This window comes from Lygodium microphyllum, chromosome 1, assembly GCF_053477565.2.
Source record: "Lygodium microphyllum isolate KBCC chromosome 1, Lygodium_microphyllum_v1.1.10, whole genome shotgun sequence".
Lineage (NCBI taxonomy): Eukaryota > Viridiplantae > Streptophyta > Polypodiopsida > Schizaeales > Lygodiaceae > Lygodium > Lygodium microphyllum.
Genome location: NC_141135.1, coordinates 125,978,404 through 125,992,306, shown reverse-complemented (window position 1 = coordinate 125,992,306; position 13,903 = coordinate 125,978,404). Strand labels below are relative to the sequence as shown.

Below are 13,903 nucleotides of genomic sequence, written 5' to 3'. Positions count from 1 at the left end.
TGGTATATGAATTCGAACAGCACTCAGGCTTTCTATCTGAGATAGCACTCAGGCTTTCTATCTGAGATAGGGGTAAATTAGATGCAACTCAAGGTTCTCCCCTCCCAATAGAGCTCCAATTGCAAGACTGTCAACCTTTGCGATGTAAGTGATGTTTTCAAGCTGGCAATTTCAGACTTCTAGTTATCCTTGGATTCGGTAAGGGATCCCCAATAGAGCTTCCCGCTCTTGAGCTCGATGGAGACATTTTAGCCTTCGGATTCGTGCAGCAACTTCCCGGGTATACAATCCTGTTCCCCCCCAGGTCCAGAATGCTGCCCCCTTTTTCCCGTTTTCTCCCCCGATGCTTTTGCGTTTTCTCCTCCAGAAATACGGTTCCCCTCAGAAAAGCGGGCCAATTTCCCGAACACCAACCACAACCACGTCAGCTGACAATTCTCTCCCATCTTTGAGCTTCACTACCTTAACATTTCCAGATGCATCACTCTCAAAGCCAGTGGCAACTATTCCCTTCACAATCTTTACACCCTTATTTGCATAATAGCACTCATAAAAGGCTGCTATCTCTGTTGTGAAAAGGCGAGGCATGCATCATGGCTCTGGATAGACCATTGTAACGTTTGAACTTATTCAGGACCAAAGCTGCTGCAAGTTCCAAACCAATGTAACCACCCCCAACTATTACAGCTGACCCGCCTTCTTTTCCACGAATACCCTCGATCAGAGCATCTGCATCAGTAATCTATCTCAGATAGTAAATGCCTTTAGCATCTGCTCCTTGGACGCCAAAATCGGTCACCTTGATGAATGTGGCCCCTGTTGCTATAATCAGAGATCCATAGGTGAAAACAACTCCAACAGCACTCGTCAGGGTTTTGCTGGCAAGGTCGACCTTAACCACTTTAGTACTAAGCATAAGTTCAATGCCTTTCTCAGAGTACCATTCAGGTAGTAATCTTTCTCCTCCACTGCCAACACAAGTATGGAATCCAGGAAGCCTCGCAACACCTTCTGGAAAAAGATAAGCACAGTAGGTCTTTGAATGTCAACAAGTAGGTGACTTTGCTTGGTTTAATGCCCTCATCAAGCATTTTGTCATACTGTTTAAGGGCAGAAATACCATCATTGCTTCAGACATATGCACCAACCATGGCTGTCCATGCAACTACATTGTGGACTGGTAATCTATCAATTAATTAGCATGCTTCCTCTAGACTGTCACACTTAGCATACATATCAACTAGAGTATTATAGATAAGTTCCTCACCCCTCTCCACTTTACTGCCCATGCAAAACAAAATACAAACACAACGACTAAGTATGTACAAAGTAACAAATGTCACACACACAAATCTTTGGTGGATTCCACACCTCGGATGTGCAGCAGTACGACAACGCTTGGTTTTATGCCGTCCAGGTGATTATTAAACAACTCATGCATCCACTAGTCCCATTATGAATAGCAATAGTGGAATTTCTTGCACAAGCTCATTTAGGACAACGCATTTTTATAGAGATTCATTGAGTTTGCTTCCAATGCTAGCTTAATCTTAACATTGCATTTGTTAGCTTTGAGATCACAATGCCTTCTAACCATGTGCTGCTACAAAGTTGTGGCTAAAGTGGTGGTGGATCTTGAATAATATAGCTTCCTTGCACTTTGCATTATTTGTTGATCCATCTAGCAAATTCTCTAATGCTTGCATAGACCTTTTGAAGAGGTCGAGAAAAATAGAAAATTTATTGGGCTTCAACTTCTACTCCAGTGCATTTGAATGTGTTTTAACAAACAATCAAACTCATATAGCATCTAATGAAGCCTAAGAAGCACAAATAGAATATCTTGTCATTAAGAAAACACTACACTTAGCATTTGAGGTTGTGAACTTGGGGCAATGGAAGGACGATAAACTAAAATAGGCTTGCATGATATTTGTTAAGAATATTTTGTGAAGGATAAAGTCAAAGAAGATCAAAGTAAAGTGAAAGCTAAAGTGATAAATTTATTTCATAGTGGATTATATTTTGGAGCACTTCAATATATTATTTTGGGTACTTATGTACTATTATTTTACTTCATGGCCATCACATTATCATGGTTGTATTATTTTGTGAGAGCTCACTCCGATGCATATTGTATCATCACCCACAATTGTATTTGTCACACTCTCAGTACAATTGCCTAGGTTATGCACATGTATTTGCCATTGTATTAGTATGGGTTTGGTCTAATTGAGCTAAGGATAAAGCATTCTTCAAGGAAGCACCATCCTAAATTCCCTAAAGTGGGTAGGATGCCCAAAGGAGGGTGCAAACCCGAATTCATAGTTTGAAAATTGAAATGCAAAATGGGCATGAACCCTAATTCACAAAAGTATGAACCCTAAAATTCAAAGTGGAGCACAAACTCTACAACACAAAGAAAGTGCTATCCTAAAGGAGTGACCTAACTCTGACTCTAATTTATGTCTATATAAAGATGGGAGATCTTAATTGCAATTATCCTTTTGTGCATCCATGTTGTGGAAGCTCTATGAGTGCAACTCTTGAAGCTTTTTATTCTCTACTTCTATTGTATCATCTTGCCTTCACTATTGAGAGTGACTAAGAGAGAGTGAGTGAGAGGTGTTTTGAATGAGGGATTAAGGGAAGGTAAAGCTCTTATTAGTATTCTTTCTCTTCTTCTTCTTCTCCTCTACTAACTTCTTGACTCATTTGTATACTCAATGGTGGATGTGAAGGAGTGACATCATTAGATCATATTTGTTGGATCATAGAACCATCTTTGAGCCTCATCTTTGATCCTTCAAGCCTTTAGACTACAATGTGGGAAGGTAAGTTGATGGGTTCACTACAGCTTGAAGCTAGTTTGGTATTCTTGCTTTCTCAAAACAGAGAAAGGGATGCATGGTTAGTTAGAGCAAAGTATCAAGAAACAAGGTGGGAGATTGTCACCAAAGTGAGTTGAAAATTTTGAAGGAATAGAAGTCCGGTCCAAAGTCCTGACTCTTGTGCATTTAGTCTAACATTTTGGTTACATTGCCAGGAGAAAGAATGGTGCAACTACTTAGGTTCTCACACCCCTACCGTGTGGCATTATAGGGGGCTTGTGCATAAGCATGGATGGGATTTGTGGGGTATTCATCATCTACATTCATGGCTAGCATATGCTAAAACCCATGTGGCTAGTTTAGGAAGGTCGAATCAGAGGGAACTAGTTTTTTAAATTAATATTTGAAGGATTAGATCTATTAGACTAAAGGAAAACACAAAATTCAAACTTAAAAACATAATAAAACTTAAAGAACAATAGAAAATTGCAAAAACCAAAATACAAAACTCAAATCTCAAACTTTTCTTTCTTAAATAATCTTTGTGATGCTATTGTGGATTGAAGATACATCATGCTTATCATGATTGTTAGGTTGTTTGTACATTAAAGTGAAAATAACACAAAATTCAAATCTTAAACAATGAAAAATGAATAACACAAAATGCAAAACGCAAAACTCCAAACTCAAAAATCAACGATTTTTACTTGACCAATCTATATATCAATGCTATAGATGCAACTTTCCTATTATGAATCAAACGCAAAACATAAAGCTCAATAAACATTGGCGGTTGCACTGTCTTGGCATCTATAATATTGATATATGGTTTGTTCAAGTGTTGTCCTAGCATCTATAACTTTGATACATAGATTGATTCTTGTTCTGAGTTTTCTCTTGGCATCAACTCAAAAAACACAAAACTCAAAATGCAAGAATCAAATACACGGTCATTATTTCATTGTTTGGTTGATTGTTGCTTATTGCCATTTGATAATTAAGATCCTTTGCACATACGGTTAAAGTTCCTTCACACTAAAGTATCATTTCATTGTAGTTCATTCTCATTGTAAGCTCAATCATCATATTTCACTCATTTAAGTTCACTTTTGCTAGAGTTCACTCTCACTAGAGTCCATACTCATTAAGTTCACTCATTAGGTTCATTATATCAAGTTCATTCATATCTAGTTCACTCATATCAAGCTCACTCATGTATAGCTCACTCACATCAAGTTCATTCAATCATATCAAATTCACTTATATCACTAATCTTAAAAGTTTACTCACTTCTATGGCATCACTTGCACATATGCATAGTGAATTTGAAAGAAATAAAGGTTGATTTTGCACATTTCACCCTTATATATTCAAAGTATCTCAAGTGTCTTGAAGACTATATGTTTTGGAATCAATTTGTTGGAATAAGCATTTAAGTGTCTTGGGAATTCATTAGGAAGCTTCTACAAACCAAGGTCAAGTGGCCTGGGAAACACTTTGTCACATCCAACACCTAGTGCACCTAGCACCTAGGCAACATACATTAGGTTAGCATCACCTAGGGACATTTAGGATCATACTACACAACCACACAATCATTTTCATTCTTTCATGGATGCGTTTAGCGGCTACAATCAAGTGTTGATTCATCCTGAAGATCAATCCAAAACTACCTTTACTATTGAATGGGGTACATTCGCTTATAGAGTAATGCCTTTTGGTTTATGTAATGTACCCGTGACATTTCAAAGAGTTATGATTGCAACCTATCAATATTTTCTACGACAATGGATGGAAGTTTTTCTAGATGATTTTTGTATCTATGGGATGGCAAAAGAAATTCCAGATCCATTGGCACAAGTGTTTGAACGTAATGACGAAGTAGGTATCTCCTTGAACCCTGATAAATGCATTTTTGGAGTGCCAAAAGGAACATTGTTGGGGCATATCATTTCTAAAGAAGGCATTGCTATGGATCTGGCTAAATTTTCTACGATCTTTGCACTTCCACCTCCAACAAACCTTAAGCAATTGCGTGGATTTTTCGGGCATCTAAAGTATTATCGATGATTCATTTCTGATTTCACAAAAGTGGCCTCACCTTTGACAAATTTGCTACGAAAGGATACTCCTTTTAATTGGGTTGTTGCTTGTAAAGAAGCATTTGAATTTCTTAAGCAAAAGTTAATTGAAGGACTAGTATTGGCACCCCAGGATTGAACGAAGGAATTCCATATTCATGCTAATGCATCTATGTAAGTTGTAGGAGTTGTTTTATGCCAAGCAGATGATAATAAGGTGGATCATCCAATTTATTACAAAAGCCATAATTTAAGTGATGTAGAAAGAAATTATACTACCACTGAGAAAGAATGCTTATCAATGTTATTTGCAGTGGAAAATTTTTATAATTATTTATTGGGGAATAAATTTACAATTTATGTGGATCATAAGGCATTAAAGTATTTGCTTAATAAATTAGAACTTTCGGGATGTGTAATTCATTGGATGTTGCTATTTCAAGAGTTTGATTTTCAAACTGTTACTCCTCCTAGTAGAGCTCATATTCTAGCAAATCATCTTTCACGATAATTAACATCTGATAAGGAAGAAGGTGTGGAGGATGATGTACCGGATGCATCACTTTTTACTGTGGAGACGCAAGTTCCATGGTATGCTGACATTGCAAATTTTTTTAGTATCGCTCGTTATCCACCTGATGCTGATAAATGACGAAAGTGAAAAATTTCAATGCAAGCACGCTTTTATGGATTATTAAGGGGTTACCTTTATAAATTCTTTCCATGCGAGGGTATCTATCGGCGTTGTGTAAGGGAAGATGAAGTCCCAATGGTTCTTAAGGCATTGCATGATGAGCTGTGAATTAACAACTGCAAGGAAAGTTCTATTAGCTGGTTATTGGTGGCCTACCCTATTTAAAGATGCTTATTATTATTATTGAAAATGTAATGTGTGTCAAAGGATTGGTCATCCTTCTAAGAGTTTTGCTACACCTTTGACACCTATATTAGCATTAACGCATTTTGAGAAGTAGGGAATTGACTTTGTGGGCCCAATTGATCCGCTTACCAGATATAGATCTAATCGTTATATCTTGATTTGTACTTACTATATTACAAAGTGGGTAAAAGCAAAAGCACTTAAGATGGATAAAGTCATTGATGTGGCTAAGTTTATGTATGAGAATATCATTACACGTTTTAGTTGCCCACTACAATTTGTAAGTGATGGAGGTTCCCATTTCTTGAATGGTCTTATTAGCAAGCTAATGGAAATATACAAAATTAAGCATCGCAAATCAATGCCTTATTATCCCCGAGCTAACGATCAGATTGAAAAAACCAATTTCATTATTTGTAGGATTTTAACTAAAACGGTTGCTTCTCATCGGAGAGTTTGGGATGAATATCTGTATGAGGCATTATGGGCCTATAGAACCACTTACAAAGTGACAGTGCAAAATACACCTTTCAATTTAGTTTATGGAACTAATGTTATTTTTCCAATTGAGCAAGAGTTGCCTACTCTACAAATCGCCCTCTCCTTACAATTAGGTGAGACGGAATCATTGAAGCAAAGAATTTTACAATTGGTGAGGTTAGATGAGGAAGCTCAAAATTCCTCATAGGAATTTTGAGCTTCCTAGGAAAGTATCATACAATTTAGTTTTATTATATGATAGTCGCTATTACAAATTTCTTGGAAAGCTCAAAATTTGTTGGTTAGGACATTTTAAGGTTGTTAAAGTTTATGATAATGGTTCTCTTGATGTACAAGATATTAATGCTAAAAATGAGATATTTAGAGTTAATGGCCTCCGCCTTGAACATTTTATGACTTAGTGTAGTTAGGTATAGTTAGAATGACCCCTTAACTAATCTATATTTGGATTTCTTTTCTCTTTTGGGGGTTTTTAATGGGATGCAGATATGGCTTTTCTATGGATGGATGCGCTTTATCCTCGTCTTGATGCTAATAGTTCTGATCCTATTCATGTTGGGACTTATAGTATTCCACGTATTTAGATGCGTGGCAGGTTCTTATATGCATTGAGAGGAGAGGCCTGTTGCAGTTCTTCTTTTGTGATCATTTTTTGTTTGCAATACCATCCACCATTTGGTTGTAGACAGTGTCAGCGGCATCTTTTCGTGCATGCTCATCTCCTATGTTGGGAGTGTCACACACATTTTTGATGCTATAGTACCACTGCCATGTAGGATGCTATAGCCTACACTTATCAGTGCCATGATTATGATAGTATATTCTCATCTGAGTGTGGTGTTGTTCAGTCTAGGGTGGCAAGAGCAGCAAGAATTTTTCTGATATCAAGCTGCTGTTTACTCTTTTACTCCATCATATCCCAATGTTCAAGTAAATGTTAGTTGTCCCTTTTGGGATTTTATGTGTTGGTATATGTATGCCACCGAGGGCTACTCTTTAGGATGTTTACCAGTGGCACCTATGCCCTATTATGACAATGCACCTATGGCTCCACTCCATGATGTGATGGAGGTTTTTAGCAATGCACCTGATAGCCAGTCTATGACCTCTAATGTGTCTATATTGGAGGCTATTTGTGAGTATGGTTTCGTTGATAGGCTTGACTTAGATACTGTGGATGATTTTGGATTAGGGTTATTGTAGTTGAAAGCATGATTGAGCACAAGTGCACGAGGAACAACACACTCACGAGTGACCATAAGTTGAGTATTGCATTCAAAATTAAAGGAACTCACTCAGATAAATCGCTCAAAAAACCCACCAATAGGAGAAGACCCAAGGTATAGGCAAATGCGCGAAGTGCAGGGTAGAATCAAGCAAGGAGCGTCAACGACAAGTATCTCACGACCGGGCGCAAGAATTCCACCATGACAAAGGGAGGCTCAGACCATCGCTTTACCGAGGAGCTCGATGTGAGTGCATTCCGAGATGTTATACAGCAGATGGTGAGCAGTTACGATGCGCATGCTTGGTATGAGCACCGTGACAGGACGACAGATGCAATCATTGCGGACCTAGAGGAGGAGAGAAGGCTAGCCCGCAAGGCATTGCAGGGCATAGCTGAGTATAATAGGGATCAACAAGCCAGGAGCCTAAGGCAAAGCATGGAGCTGCATGAGGTGCAGCGAGTGCTAAACTTGGCTGGCCGGAACCAGACAGAGACGAGGAAAGAGCACTAGAGGGAGACCTGACGCTAAGCGAGCTCCTCATGAAACGACTGCTCGATAACATCGCGGTAGAGTAGAGTGCCACTGCGCTAGCAACGTCACTGCTTGGAGGGTTGGGGGAAAACCAGGGCTCAAAGAGCCAAGCCAAAATACCTATTGTCGCTAAATAACTCGACAAGTACCAGCCACCTAACGACCCGTACAGCTTCATGGAGCAGTTTGGGCAAGTCTGCGAAGCCAATGGCCTCAACGACCAGGCTCAACGTTCGCAAGCATTCAGACTTTGCTTAAGCGATAAGGGTAGGATGTGGTATACAAGCCTGGACACCATAGAACGAGCCAACTTCAATAACCTCAAGGACCTTTTTGTCAAGAGGTTTGCCGATCCCAGATACTCTAACAACCTACTAGTACACCTGATGAACGTCAAGCAGAAGGAGAAGGAGGGCATCTGCGACTATGTGACCCATGTGAGAAGCCTCCTTAAAAGAATCCCCTTAGGTGAGAGACCGACTGACAGGGCAGTATCGACTGTATTCATCAGCGGAATTCGAGATGAGGAATTGTACAAGGCACTCGCAGGCAACTCAAGCTTACAGCAAGACGTGGCGGCCAGGGTTTTCGAGGAAGCCATCAAGTCGATGACCAGCTGAAAGAGCGGAGCTCCACGAGCTCAAACCTAGAGGAAACCAACCCACGGAGTTTAGAGCAAACACCAATCTTTAGCTAGCGATCAAACCCATCATCCCAAGATAAGGGAAAGACCACCCAGACGGAGGCTTGGCCGAGGTCAGCATGGAATTGGCCAAAATACAAGACATGTTGAGGCGACCGACGCGTCCGCATGTCCACTGACGATGAGATAGATGAAGGAATGGAGCTTACGACCTTACCTCATGGGAAGAAAGTCTCAGACGCAGAGGTAGAGACTTCAACCCCTAAAACAGCCCAAAAGGGAAGCGCTAAGATAGGGGAGTACCCATACCCCAAGCGGCAATTAGAGGCCATAGAAAAGATGAAGGAATGGGTGAGAGAGGCTCAACAGCACCTCAAAGATGTTGAACCCATCACTGACGACGAGATAGATGAACTCTCCAGCATAAGCATACCAATGTCACCGCCTCCTCGAGGCTACTATGCCACAAGCAGTGCCATTGAGGCCAAGCCTAGACGCAACAGAGCCGGAGATCAGTCGCGGCCATTGGCCTGGACAGTCTAGGCTAAAGGAAGGACGAGTGTTTAGCAATCTCGTGACCACACTAGTAACCACCCCTGTAACGTTTGGCCTGGGAGATCTGCTTCAGCGGCACCCTGCCCTATGGCAAGACCTCAAGCAGTGGGTCGAGGGATCGCTGAAAGAGCGGAGCTCCACGAGCTCAAACCTAGAGGAAACCAACCCACGGAGTTTAGAGCAAACGTCAATCTCTAGCGAGCGATCAAACCCATCATCGCAAGATAAGGGAAAGACCACCCAGATGGAGGCTTGGCCGAGGTCAGCATGGAATTGGCCAAAATACAAGACATGTTGAGGCGACCGACACGTCCGCATGTCCAGTGCGTGTACTGTGGAGGAAACCACCTGCCAGCAGGGTGTCAAAACCCTAAGTCAAGACCTTGCGCTAACTATGGTAGGTTTTGCCACAATGCCGCACAGTGCAGACTACCACGAAGACTACCATATGCGCAACCCTACAGCCAGCCTTATTCGGCTAACAGGCTGCAGCCCTTCTTCGGACGGGGAACCCCACTAGCCCTACGTGCGCCTAACGATGTGGACGGGGAACCCCACTAGCCCTACGTGCGCCTAACGATGTGAAACCAGTTGTTACGACCTTACCTCATGGGAAGAAAGTCTCAGACGCAGAGGCAGAGACTTCAACCCCTAAAACAGCCCAAAAGGGAAGCGCTAAGATAGGGGAGTACCCATACCCCAAGCGGCAATTAGAGGCCATAGAAAAGATGAAGGAATGGGTGAGAGAGGCTCAACAGCACCTCAAAGATGTTGAACCCATCACTGACGACGAGATAGATGAACTCTCCAGCATAAGCATACCAATGTCACCGCCTCCTCGAGGCTACTATGCCACAAGCAGTGCCATTGAGGCCAAGCCTAGACGCAACAGAGCCGGAGATCAGTCGCGGCCATTGGCATGGACAGTCTAGGCTAAAGGAAGGACGAGTGTTTAGCAATCTCGTGACCACACTAGTAACCACCCCTGTAACGTTTGGCCTGGGAGATCTGCTTCAGCGGCACCCTGCCCTATGGCAAGACCTCAAGCAGTGGGTCGAGGGATCGCTGAAAGAGCGGAGCTCCACGAGCTCAAACCTAGAGGAAACCAACCCACGGAGTTTAGAGCAAACGTCAATCTCTAGCGAGCGATCAAACCCATCATCGCAAGATAAGGGAAAGACCACCCAGATGGAGGCTTGGCCGAGGTCAGCATGGAATTGGCCAAAATACAAGACATGTTGAGGCGACCGACGCGTCCGCATGTCCAGTGCGTGTACTGTGGAGGAAACCACCTGCCAGCAGGGTGTCAAAACCCTAAGTCAAGACCTTGCGCTAACTATGGTAGGTTTTGCCACAATGCGGCACAGTGCAGACTACCACGAAGACTACCATATGCGCAACCCTACAGCCAGCCTTATTCGGCTAACAGGCTGCAGCCCTTCTTCGGACGGGGAACCCCACTAGCCCTACCTGCGCCTAACGATGTGGACGGGGAACCCCACTAGCCCTACGTGCGCCTAACGATGTGAAACCAGTTGTCCCTAGGCTAGACGTAAATCCCGTCGGTATTCCTAGACTGCCTGGTCCCTATGTGACCCACCCACTGAGCGATGCTCCCGTACACTACGTAGAGGAGCCCAGTGACGAAGAGACCTACATATACCCTTACGTCTCGCATGACGACAAGGGCAATGCGGTCCTCATGGATTACCAACCCGTGCCGGTAATGGCATTAGGACGAGGACAGGGTAGAGGCCTAGGAGGGCAGCCATAGGATCCGATCACTTGTTGGACTTGTGGACATCCCGGTCACGTCTCATCGCGCTACCCTGAAAGAGAGTAGCAAAACAGGGACAAAGCTGACCAAAGGTGCACAGAGTGCGGAATCACCCATCTTTTCATAGACTGCCCAAAACGGAAGTCGCCCTCCGGTTCAACTAATTTGCTATCTGTCTCGTTGGGGTTGTTTGGAATTGAAAACCCCGATGGGGAGGCCACACCTATTCCCTTGAGAGTTATGACCTGAGCACAAACGAAGCAGGCCGGCATCTCTCTACCAGGACCTAGCAATCTTGATACGACCTCAGTAGGAAAGAAAAGCTGTAGGCGGAAAAACAAGAGATCGGAGGCTAAGGTCCCACTAAAAACCGACAGTGTTACGACCTTACCTCATGGGAAGAAAGTCTCAGACGCAGAGGCAGAGACTTCAACCCCTAAAACAGCCTAAAATGGAAGCGCTAACATAGGGGAATACCCATACCCCAAGCAGCAATTAGAGGCCATAGAAAAGGTGAAGGAATGGGTGAGAGAGGCGCAACAGCACCTCAAAGATGTTGAACCCATCACGGACGACGAGATCGTTGAACTCTCCAGCATAAGCATACCAATGTCACTGCCTCGTCGAGGCTACTATGCCACAAGCAGTGCCATTGAGGCCAAGCCTAGACACAACAGAGCCGCAGATCAGTAGGGGCCATTGGCCTGGACAGTCTAGGCTAAAGGAAGGACGAGTGTTTAGCAATCTCCTGACCACACTAGTAACCACCCCTGTAACGTTTGGCCTGGGAGATCTGCTTAAGCAGCACCCTGCCCTATGGCAAGACCTCAAGCAGTGGGTCAAGGGATCGCTGAAAGAGCGGAGCTCCACGAGCTCAAACCTAGAGGAAACCAACCCATGGAGTTTAGAGCAAACGTCAATCTCTAGCGAGCGATCAAACCCATCATCCCAAGATAAGGGAAAGACCACCCAGACGGAGGCTTGGCCAAGGTCAGCATGGAATTGGCCAAAATACAAGACATGTTGAGGCGATCGACGCGTCCACATGTCCAGTGCGTGTACTGTGGAGGAAACCACCTACCAGCAGAGTGTCAAGACCCTAAGTCAAGACCTTGCGCTAACTATGGTAGGTTTGGCCACAATGCCGCACAGTGCAGACTACCACGAAGACTACCATATGCACAACCCTACAGCCAGCCTTATCCGGCTAACAGGCTGTAGCCATTCTTCGGACAGGGAACCCCACTAGCCCTACCTGCACCTAACGATGTGGACGGGGAACCCCGCTAGCCCTACATGCGCCTAACGATGTGAAACCAGTTGTCCCTAGGCTGGACTTAAATCCTATCGGTATTCCTAGACCGCTTGGTCCCTATGTGACCCACCCACTGAGCGATGCTCCCGTACACTACATAGAGGAGCCCAATGACGAAGAGACCTACATATACCCTTATGTCTCGCATGACGACAAGGGCAATGCGGTCCTCATGGATTACCAACCCGTGCCGGTAATGGCATTAGGACGAGGACAGGGTAGAGGCCTAGGAGGGCAGCCATAGGATCCGATCACTTGTTGGACTTGTGGACATCCCAGTCACGTCTCATCGCGCTACCCTGAAAGAGAGTAGCAAAACAGGGACAAAGCTGACCAAAGGTGCACAGAGTGCGGAATCACCCATCTTTTCATAGACTGCCCAAAACGGAAGTCGCCCTCCGGTTCAACTAATTTGCTATTTGTCTCGTTGGGGTTGTTTGGAATTGAAAACCCCGATGGGGAGGCCACACCTATTCCCTTGAGAGTTATGACCTGAGCACAAACGAAGCAGGCCGGCATCTCTCTACCAGGACCTAGCAATCTTGATACGACCTCAGTAGGAAAGAAAAGCTGTAGGCGGAAAAACAAGAGATCGGAGGCTAAGGTCCCACTAAAAACCGACAGTGTTACGACCTTACCTCATGGGAAGAAAGTCTCAGACGCAGAGGCAGAGACTTCAACCCCTAAAACAGCCTAAAATGGAAGCGCTAACATAGGGGAATACCCATACCCCAAGCGGCAATTAGAGGCCATAGAAAAGGTGAAGGAATGGGTGAGAGAGGCGCAACCGCACCTCAAAGATGTTGAACCCATCACGGACGATGAGATCGTTGAACTCTCCAGCATAAGCATACCAATGTCAATGCCTCGTCGAGGCTACTATGCCACAAGCAGTGCCATTGAGACCAAGCCTAGACACAACAGAGCCGCAGATCAGTACGGGCCATTGGCCTGGACAGTCTAGGCAAAAGGAAGGACGAGTGTTTAGCAATCTCCTGACCACACTAGTAACCACCCTTGTAACGTTTGGCTTGGGAGATCTGCTTAAGCAGCACCCTGCCCTATGGCAAGACCTCAAGCAGTGGCTCGAGGGATCGCTGAAAGAGCGGAGCTCCACAAGCTCAAACCTAGAGGAAACCAACCCACGGAGTTTAGAGCAAACGTCAATCTCTAGCGAGCGATCAAACCCATCATCCCAAGATAAGGGAAAGACCACCGAGACGGAGGCTTGGCCGAGGTCAGCATGGAATTGGCCAAAATACAAGACATGTTGAGGCGATCGACGCGTCCGCATGTCCAGTGCGTGTACTGTGGAGGAAACCACCTACCAGCAGAGTGTCAAGACCCTAAGTCAAGACCTTGCGCTAACTATGGTAGGTTTGGCCACAATGCTGCACAGTGCAGACTACCACGAAGACTACCATATGCACAACCCTACAGCCAGCCTTATCCGGCTAACAGGCTGTAGCCATTCTTCGGACAGGGAACCGCACTAGCCCTACCTGCACCTAACGATGTGGACGGGGAACCCCGCTAGCCCTACCTGCGCCTAACAATGTG

At 44.2% G+C, this 13,903-nt stretch overlaps 1 pseudogene; it reads right to left on the bottom strand.

The window, feature by feature from the left end:
• Nucleotides 1-381: 381 nt before the first annotated feature.
• LOC148041653 (monodehydroascorbate reductase 3, cytosolic pseudogene) overlaps nucleotides 382-13,903 on the bottom strand; it is a 37,185-nt pseudogene continuing 23,663 nt past the window's right edge.